Source organism: Mus pahari, chromosome 13 (genome assembly GCF_900095145.1).
Source record: "Mus pahari chromosome 13, PAHARI_EIJ_v1.1, whole genome shotgun sequence".
Lineage (NCBI taxonomy): Eukaryota > Metazoa > Chordata > Mammalia > Rodentia > Muridae > Mus > Mus pahari.
Genome location: NC_034602.1, coordinates 50159821 through 50171430, shown reverse-complemented (window position 1 = coordinate 50171430; position 11610 = coordinate 50159821).

The window sequence follows — 11610 nt, the reverse complement described above, 5'->3', positions numbered from 1 at the left end:
ACTAAAATCATAGTCCCATGTAAATGAAACCTCAGGAGTCAGTCAGAATCTTGCGTAATAATATATACCTCCTGTTAGAAGCTCTGGTAGTAATACATTCTTCTTGTGACATTTTGCCATCTGTGTATAGGACAGCTGTTTTGTCTCGTATCCTGCTACTAGATAATACGGAGAGAAGTGAGTGTGTTTTTGAAGAGAAGATTGTCATAACCTTTCTCCTGATGCCGTTGTAAAGTTGGGTTTATTTTTTGTGTTAGAGTGGAAAGGAGATATTAGCAAAGGATTCCTCAAGTGGTGAGCATATGATAATGTAGCGTCGGAGTGATCATTAATCATTTTAACAATATATCTTTTGGTTTCCTAGAAGAAAGTGGCACACACCTTCCAAAAGTAACACGGAGGCACTCGTGTGAAAAGACATCTGAGGGACACTTCTTTGTATATTTCCCAGAAGCAGAGGAGGCTCATCGGTTCTCTCTTGAAACATCATTAATTTGTAGTAAGTGTTGGATAAGTTAAAAGTCAGAACACTTTATGGTTTCTCACTTTCTGGCTTCCTGGTTTTCACGGGTACCATGGCAGAACCACTGTTTCTGATTAGGTGGTACTGTCTCCACTCAACTGTCTCACTTCCAGCCATCATATGCTTGATCTACAACTCTGTGTTTGTCATTAATTTAACATTTCAGAAAATAAATACCCAGGAACTAATAAGCAATCATTAACCTTTGGAATCTATAAGAAAAAAATCAGGGCTTGTAATTGTTTTTTGTTTGTTTGTTTGTTTGTTTGTTTTGTTTTGTTTTTAACCAAAAGTAGATGGAATTTATTACTCAAAATATTTATTTATTTTGTTCTGCTAAGACAATTAATCAAATATAATATAGAGCTTTTGTAATGACTTATATCAGTCCAATAATATTATTTGCTGTTGGACATATGTCTGTAAGTTAACCACAATTTAAGTAGATCAGTTTTCTTAGCTGAGGGAGACAAAAATATAGCCAAATAATCCTAAAGGATCTGTCACTTCATATGATTTATTTATACTTCAGCATTCATGTGAAAATAACATTATCATTATCATAGGTTTAAATGAAACCCAGCTATTAGTGAATATGAATTGAGTAAACTCTGAAAGTAAGAAAAGCATTCACATATTATATTCACAAGGCACTAACAATGGATAGAGATTTTTGATAAATATGTCAATGCTAGTATATTTCACAAATAAATGCACAAAATATGATTTAGCAATCTTAATAGGAATGTTTTCTGGATGCTTATCATTATATTATATAAAAACAGGCAATACTAGATATTTAGTTTAAAATCATTTGACAACACAAATATTCTTCTAAAAATGAGTTATAATAGATCTCAGTCAGCAAACAAACTGCAGTACAGCTAGATCGTTATTTCTGTCATTCAACAGTCAACATGCAACTTCATTGCTGAAGATACTTTTCATAGCTGAACACTCCAAAATAACAACTGCAGCAGAACATTCATGAATAACACATGAAGTTGGAATTTACATTTTTCATTAACAAAACTGCCTATTTCTTTCACAAGAACATTGTTTATTTGGGTAAATAATATAAAACCATAGCTGTTATATAATTCTTGCACAAATTGGAAAGTATTTGTGATGAACTCCCTCAACAGAGGATCTAAAATTGTTAGGTCCTGATTACCCCTGACAGATTCATATTTTCCACAAGATATTCGCTAACAGTGTAAAGAGTGTAAAGAAAATTCTTGTCAGATAGTATATTATATATACATTTGTTGTCAGGGACAGAACAAAACCCCATTGAAAAATGTCTGTTCTCTCTCCTCTTACACTTCTTAACCTTGGTCATTTGCCACAAGTATTTTTCTATGGATTCTGCTAGTTCTGTGAGTAATTGGAGAAATTCATGAATATTTATAGGAACAATGATGAATAACAACAAAAAAAGCCACAGAGCTTCAATGTTGAGCTGAAGTTGCACAGAACTTCCCTTGGAACTCCCTTATCTGCTTACAACCCTTCCATCACAATGGTCCCACTTGTACCTTAGTCTATCAGTGAACAGAGTCTGTTGTTTAGTCTTTGTGTTTTATGTGTTTCACATTAAAATTTTGCTTTCTACTTAGACAACACACACAAACTAAAAAACAAATAAGTGCATAGAAATAATATTACATATTTGTTTAGCTAAGGAAAATCACCTGTCTGTAATACAGTTGTTTTGAATTTCTGACATGTCCACTGTGTCCACTAAATCTCATTTATGTTTCTGGTGGACAGTGCAAGACTACCTATGCCTGAAAATGAAAATTCATGTTTTGACTTGTCACATAAAGTCTTTTCCAGTGGTCTGTAAAGGGCATTTTGTTTCTTGACATTTCCTTTTACAATAAATAATAATAATAATAATAATAATAATAATAATAATAGTAGTAATAGTAATAGTAATAATAATAATCAAGCAATTCTATTGTGGACAGAAAGTTTTGTACAATTTTTATGTATTAACCCATAGGTTCCTCAGCATTAGTTCCTTCTTTTTTAAAAAAAAATATTTTTTATTAGATATTTTCTTTATTTACATTTCAAACGCTATCCCGAAAGTTCCCTATACCCTCCCCCGCCCCTGCTCTTTTATCGAGGGACACTGTTCTGGAAACTTGTGAGTTGCTTCCTAGTGACTATCTGCTAAACACCAGGCACTCCTTCTTTTTATTATACCTCCAAAGATATCTCTAGACTTGACAAGTCTCCTGCCAAGCACCATCACCGTGTGGGAAACGTTGATCTAAAATGGTAGATACTGCAATTATTTGTACTTTTGTAGGAGATACCACTGGAAATATGGATATTATTAATGCCTTCTCAGGAATCAGTCATGACAAAATACTCAAGTTTACCATTGATTTCAGAAACTACTCACTTACTGTATCTTGACATCTCTAGATATGACCAGGGGTTGGTCAAATTATAATATAATATTGTGTTCTATTAAGTTTATCCTATTACATAATAGAATCCGATGGTCCTGAGTATCTTGGTAAGTGAACTGGAAGACAAAAACTGTGAGATAATGCTTGACTAACAATGTATATATAAATTTACTAAATTGTATGTGAAAAAAATAAATGAATGAATAAATAATTTAAAGACAATGGAGTTATTTCAACAGGTAAAGATACTCACTGCCAAGCCTGATGACCTGAGTTTGATATAAAGAACCCACTAGGAGACAGGAGGAAGCTGACGCCTGAAAACTAGCTTCTTAATCAGAACAGCATGAAAACTTTCTCCCAATATATGTCATGGCCACCAAATAACACATTCAGGACAGGGCATGCACACAGATGTACTATAAGTAAATAAATTGTATAGAAAATTCGAAAGCATAACAATACATTGAACTTTATATGATCCTTAAATGAAATTATTTAACACATATTGGTTGCCTAAGAAAAGAAAGATACAAAATAATTTCTCATTAAAGAAATGATAATTTCTTTAATGAAATTAGCAATTAATTTAAAGAAATTAGCAATTTCTCCTAAAGAAATGATCACCTTTCTCTTTTCCTAAATAAATATTTATAGATATTTATCAGATACCCATTCTTTCAAAAAATTCTCAATTGCTCTCAAACTAGATAACAACAATATTATTACTGAGACCACAAATCCTAGAGTATCAGTTCAATTACTGGATGTATAATTCTGCCAAATGGTTTTGCTTAAATTCTATTTATTTCTGCTTTATTACTAAAATAAAATTTATATCAATTTTATAAAACTTAATAAATGTAAAACTATTATTGGATAATACATCAAATAATGAAGTTTATTAAATGTTTTTTTTCTATTATATGACACTTATGCACCTTTTAGGAATTCCATAGAGTATGATTTATTATTATTACATGGCAATTAAATATAAACACATGTAAGAACAAATATCTGTGAACACAAATGCATACATAAACATAATAATTTTTACTGTGCAATTATATTGCTTTATGTTTTTACTTCCTAAATACCTCTGAAATTTGCATGCCATTTTTATACATATACTTTAGTAATCAATGATACTGAGTTAGAAAGCATCTAAGGCTTGCTTAAATTTGACTATACTCATGGTAATTTTGTTTCTCTCTTAATTGTAAATTATTGTAGAACAACATAATATTTTAAATTATAGGTCCAGAAAAGAAAGTAATGCAGTTTTTAAAAGGGTTATTGAAAAGATACTTGTTTTTAATATGCTTCTGTAGAGGTCACTTGCAATGGTCCCATCGAATCTAGGAAAGCAGGTCAAAGTTTTACACACATACTTCAGAGAAGGGTCAAATGGTGTTGTATACCATATGTCCTTTACATCTCTGGAAAGCTCTTCTAAGTGACAGAAGCTTATACTAAAGCATTGGATAAAATGTCTCACTGGTTAAGATCTCTTATAGTAGCATTATTCTACAAGTAAATGATAACAGAATGATCCATTAAGTAAATAAATCAAAGCAGTATCAAATGAATTCTCAGGGGTTTCAGTAATCACCCTCATACCAAAGAGCTCAGATATGAAAAACTTAACTTATATTTTATAGAATTATACCAAAAAAAAATAAAAACAAAGGTTATCAGCAATTGAACTCAGCAATTTTATATAGTAAGAAAATATAAATGTTGACATGTTAGAAAAATCAGTATAGAAATAAATGTATCCATAATGGCCTTTAATAGATAAATAGAGCTCTATAGTTTTAGTGTTCATACCATTCCCTTGCTAGATTTAAAGTCATAGATAAACCTGAACAGAGGAATAACTGGAGACTTCAATTTCTCATTCACACCATTAGAAAGATGAAATAAATGACATCACAGATAAAATAGAACCAATAGACATTTTAAGAACTTTTCACCAAAACAACTGAAGAATTAACATTTTTTTTTTTTGAGACAGGGTTTCTCTGTATAGCCCTGGCTGTCCTGGAACTCACTTTGTAGACCAGGCTGGCCTCGAACTCAGAAATCCACCTGCCTCTGCCTCCTGAGTGCTGGGATTAAAGGCATGCATCACCACGCCCGGCTAGAATTAACATTCTTTGTAGCTTGTGAAATAGTTCTAAAAAAGATTGCATATTAGTATACTTTAAAAGTTTCAATAAGTACAGAGAAATTAAAGTAACATCCTTGGTCCTATCCTATGGGATAAAAGTGGAAATCAGTCAAAAATTACAGAAAATACAAAATGTGTGCATATTAAACAACACACTATCGAATGATGAATGTAACTGAAAACAAAGATTATTTTACATTCCTAGATTAAATAAAAATGAAAACACATTATCATGCTGATTAAACTAAAGGCACTCAGCAAAAGTTTATCAACCTAAGTCCCTACATTAAAAATAAATCAGAGATCTCAGAAAATCTTACAATGAACCTGGAGCCACTGGCAAGATAAAAGCAAGCCAATCCCCAAAGCAGTAAATGGAAAAATATCACATTTTAGGAAAGAAATTAATAAAAAAGGAAAACATACAAGGAAATAGTGGAAAAAAGAGGTCATTCTTTGAACAAGAATGACTATTAGACAAATTAACCAATAACAAGGGGGGCTAAGCAAACAAACTAATGACCTAAATTCTACAATTTAGGGTGCTTAAAACACAGGTGAAGAAAAGTTCAGAAAATCATGAGATCAGAATTTAAAATTATATAATCCCAGATCCCCCATAATGCACCGAGACCTGGAAGGTGAGAGACTCCCGGAACTCAAACCTTTGATGAAACACCTGACAGAAGGGAGAGGGAACTTATAGAGCCCACCTCCAGCAGGGAAACAGGACATCACGTGAGGGATGGGGTTCCCATCCCACAGTCAAATTTCTGACCCATAATTGTTCCTGTCTGAAAGAATTACAGGGATAGAAATGGAGAGGAGCCTGAGGGGAAAAAAAAAGTTACAGCAACAGACCCAAAGTGGGATCCAGCTCAAGGGGAGGTTCCAAGGCCTGACATTATTACTGAGGCTATGGAATGCTCACAAAAAAGGATCTATCATGACTGACCTCCAAAATACCCAACAAGCAGCTAGAGCTGTCTGATGCATGTATTTGCACCCAACCAATGGATAAAAGCAGCTGACCCCTGTTGTTGAATTAAGGAAGACTGAAAGAAGCTGAGGAGAAGGGTGATACTGTAGGAGGACCAGTAGTCTCAATTAATCTGGATCCCCGAGATCTCTCAAACACTTGACCACCAAACAGATAGCATACACCAGCTGATATTATGCCCCCAGCATACATACAGTAGAGGACTTCCGGGTCTGTGTTCATTCAGAGATGATGCACCTAACCCTCAAGAGACTGGAGGCCCCAGGGAGTTTAGAGGTCAGGTGGGATGGGAGTGGGGGCATCCACGTGGAAAAAGGGTGGGGTGGGAAGGAGGTGTGGTATGTAGAGCAGTGGGAGGATGGATGGGAGTGGGAAATGGAATATGGAGTGTAAAAATTAAATTATAAATAAAATAAAAAATTAAAAAAAATGTATACTCCACTAAACAGGAAATTTTTAAATGGATGAGAATATCTAGATGCATATGGTATACCAAATTCAAACTATATGCTCTTTTATTGGTTATTTTATTTATTTACATTTCGAATGTTTTCCCCTTCCCAGTTTCCACTCTGCAAATCCCCTGTCCCCTGCTTCTATGAAGGTGCTCCATCACCCAGCCACCAAGTCCTGCCTCAGCACCCTATCATTCCTCTACACTAAGGGCCTCTTCTTCCATTGATGTTCCATAATATCAACCTCTGCTTCATGGCAGCTAGAGCCATTGGTCACTCCATCTTTACTCCTTAGTTGGTAGTTTAGTCCCTGGGAGCTCTCTGACGGTTGGGGTCAGGTGGGAGGGTTGGTTGGTTGGTTGGTTGGTTGGTTAGTTGATTGATATTATTGTTCTTCCTATGGGGTTGCAAACTCCTTCAGTTCCTTCAATCCTACCCTTAACTTCTCCGTTGGAGTCCCTGTGCTCAGTCAAGTGGTTGGCTACATGCATCCACATCTGTATTGGTCAGGCCACATATTCTATAATGAAGGCACAGGGAATTAATTCCAAATAAGTGCTTTCAGAGTTTGTTTATAAAATATCAGTTAAATTTTCAGTCTCTTTCTTTAAATCTCTGAAACATTTTTAGTTTGAATAAGCATGAACTACTTAGTAAATGTATGGTCACTTAAAAAGGAAATATCATTGACAAGCATCATGTTCCAGCACATGTTGTCATTTCATATTTGGAAAATAATCACAACAAGAACTATTGGTCAGAATAACAAAGTATATTGAAAGTACTGTTTATCACCATTAATTATTGTTTTATTTCATTCAAGTGGCTACATTTGATTAGCCTTAAATCCATATTCTTATTAAAGTTGGGCATTGAATTCAATATTCCATGTTGTCATTCAGCTATTAATTATATTTTTATATAAAAGATAAACATATGTTAAAGATACATTTGCTTTTCTTACTTTTCTCTAACTTTTAATTAAATTTCTCCACCTAAGATAGTTGGAGGAAATGATTAAATAATTAGCTTTTTGTTCCTTTAGAGACCCCACTGTAGTTTAATTTACATGTTGATTATGGAGCCAAGAAAATTCTACCATGTTAAACTTGATTAAGCAAGGCAGGAAATGCCTTCAAATGAATAGATAGCTGAAACTGGAGAATGTGTTTTGTCTAATTGTGTTAATGAACTACCCTAATGAGACTTGTTTAGTACAAAAGCCTTTCTGACCTTTTCATTGATTGTAAAACTGGATGCTTCTAATATCTGCAGATTTTAATTCTATTTTTCATTTTTAAAAGCCAAACTCTTAAATGACTTTAACATTGTAGGAAATAATGGAATGAGTAAAAGACCTACGTTTTGTCAACTCAGCTGTGAAACCATTGATTCTTGTTCTTAGCCAAACCTTTATGTTGAGGGCATTGGTGTTTTTTAATTACTTCCTTTGTCTTCCAGAGTATGACTGACAGCTTGTGGAGATACATAAGAAATATATTGCTTAATCCATAGTATTGAGTGTAAGATTCTGGATTTATGCACCAAAATCAGAAAGCAATATCAGATAAGCTGAAATAATGCCATCTTCCTTGAGTGAAACTTATGAATGTTACAGTGCTAAAAAGGATCCAGGCAAGTTACCATGAGACTGGTCCCTGTCATGTGGCTGTTATACAACTTATTCATGCAGAGGAGAAAATCCTCATCACCACAAAATCTTGTACCTTGAGACAATGATACAAATAATATCTGAATTATTTCAGCTGTATTCTTTATGACACTCATCATGCATAAATATAATCTCTAAAAGACACTTGTGTCCTTTTTCGTAATTACACATATTTAAAGAGTAAGTTCAAAAGACAAAATATCATGTTACGTAATCATTGGTAGAATTTCTTCTCTCTGAGTTATAATACAAGAAAAGCAACAGTCTTGTATAATTGCCAAATTACTATTAAATTTACAGAAAATTGCTAAATATCTAAAAAGTAGGAAGATTTCTTTGTTTTGAAAAAGAAGTATACAATGTAACCACTTGTTTTTAAAACGTAAGTAATTTTATATATTTAACTAACTAAAACACATATTACAATTATGGATGTAACAAAATTAAAAATGAAAAGAGCTTGGTAGGAGAAAATAAAAGGAAAAAATGATATAACTATACTATAGTCTTAATAAAATAATTTAAAGATTCAATACAAAATCATAATAGTAATCTTAGGCTATTGAGATTGTAAAATGATTTTTAAAAAAATTTTCTATTTGATCTTATATATACTAATAATTTATATACCATGATTTTTTGTATTTATCTAAATATGTATTTTAAGGGAAATCATGAGATTCTTTTGATAATAATCAAATGATTAATTCATCTTTATTATGTTCCTGTACTGGATAGCTTTGTGTCAACTTGACACAGCTGGAGTTATCACAGAGAAAGGAGCTTCAGTTGGGAAAATGCCTCCATGAGATCCTGCTGTAAGGCATTTTCTCAATTAGTGATCAAGGGGGGAGGCTCCCTTGTGGGTGGTGCCATCTCTGGGCTGGTAGTCTTGGGTTCTATAAGAGAGTGGACTGAGCAAGCCAGGGGAAGCAAGCCAGTAAAGAACATCCCTCTATGGCTTCTGCATCAGCTCCTGCTCCCTGACCCGCTTGAGTTCCAGTCCTGTATTCTTTGGTGATAAACAGCAGTATGGAAATGTAAGCCCAGTAAACCCTTTCCTCCCCAACTTGCTTCTTGGTCATGACGTTTGTGCAGGAATAGAAACTCTGACTAAGACAGTTCCTCATCAACTTCTTTAGATTAATGTTAATTATCAACACCTTAGTATCATTTCTATGTTTTGAACACAAATGGAATAATAATAAGAACTTAGTCAGTAGAGTTTGCCTGAGTGTGTCCATTTCATACACATTCCTCACAGTTCACAAGATCACTCACATATATGCTTATTTGTACATAGAAAGAAGTTATGAGAGTCGTTTTTTCAGAAGTATAATATATTCAAGAAAAATCATACTTAAATTGGAGTAAGTAAAATTTTTCTTCAGTTGTGAGTATAAACATTGCTCAGCATTTACACGGGAAAGAATATTGCTTATATAATGTAATGTTATTGTTAAAGTACAAGTATATGATTGGATATATATTTCCAATGATTATAACTTTATATTATTGGTGTAACTCAAAGGACATGATCAAAAAGTATAGGACAACATTTTTTGTTATATAACTTCATCAGTTATAGAACACATACTCTAATATCACTAATATCTAATGATTTAATCAAAATTTACTGTCAGCTAAGATTCAAAATTCTTGTCCTTTTTAACATTTTTGCTTTATGTGAAACTTTGATTTTTTTAAATGTTTTGTTATCAGTGGGAAAAATTATTTCCTGAGTTCTATAATAATTTGATTTTATGAATCACTCTCATGTGAAACATAAAACTTTCTCATATGGCATGGTACCACTGATTTCTACTTTAACTTAGACATATGGGGTAATCATATTGTCTTAAATTACTTTGATTCCTTAATCAGTCCTCCTACCCTTTGTGTCCATGTCTTCCCTCACTTTGTCTGGTAAATAGTTGTCTCAGTGTAGAGTATTAGAAAAATTATATAATTAATTCTCTAAAGGTATAATAATTGTACTTTCTGGAGACACTATAAACAACCTACTCCTGATTGTCGCTTTCCATTAATTCCATATATTAATATTAGTATAAATTTTACTTGATGAAATTAGTATTGAAATCCTGTCTCATTAAATCATATATATATATATATATATATATATATGTTTTATAGCATTTCTTAACTTTGTACAAAACCAAACACCTAAAAGACAACCAGTTTCCAAGAGGAGTGGGATGTAATTCCTACTTAAGTTTACCCCACCCTGATCCCTAATAATGTGTCTGGTCACTAAAGTCCTATATGCTATTGATTAACTTTAATTAATGTGGAATCTCTTTGCTAGATATAATTTCAGATATGGGAAAACTGAATGCCTCAGAGATGCTTTTATTTCCCAGCCAAGGCTTGTGGTTATTTGAACATTTAAATATCTGAGTGTCTTGCAGAAAGTAACTCATACCTTTACCTAACCTGGTGGACAGAATGGTTACAGACATCAACTATTATGATATACAACATAGGTCACTTCTGAAACATTAACAGAAACCATAATTTTCATGAAACATAGAGGAATCAGATTCTATATAATATTCCAAATATTATATATAAATTCATGCATTCTTACCATCACTCAACGTGGTGGTCATGGTGGCAATTTAAAGAAAAATGCTAAAAAGAACTATATCCATTTTCTTTTCAAAGAAAAACAGATGCCAAAGAACTCACACACTACACACAAGAAATTTTATTTGAGCAATATATGCACTAAATTGTTTACATAGAAAAGTTAAAGAGATATTAGGGAACAGCAGAACTCATTTAGTGCTAGGTAAGCCCCTGCCTTCCTAGACTTGTTGTAAAATTAAATGAGAATACATAAAAAGTACATGACACAGTGTGTTCACACCGAGCACTCCTAAGTGCTTGTTCCTACCATGTTAATGGTCATCATCATTCTGGAGGTCCAGGATGAACAATTTTGAGGTATATTCATTAATGGATTAATGAAAACCATAGAGAAATGTTTATATTCTCAAAAATTATGCTGAATCTGGATGGCAATTATCGACAAAATTCGGCTGAAACTGTTCACTAGGGATGAGGGTTATTGGCTTTGGCTGTTATGCAGCGAGATAATTAGTTGGATAAAGCACAAATTTCCTGATCCTTTCATACCATCCTGTAACATAGAATAGATTGGTAGCAATGAAAGCATAGATTTCCTTTTTATGATACTGTTTATTCAAAAAATTAATGTTAAAATAAGAAATACACTCTTTCCCTAAAATCTAATTTAAAGTCTTATATTTTTAGTTAGGTAAAATATGTAAGAAATCATATAAATCTGATTGTCCACTATTTTTATTTCTATGTACTT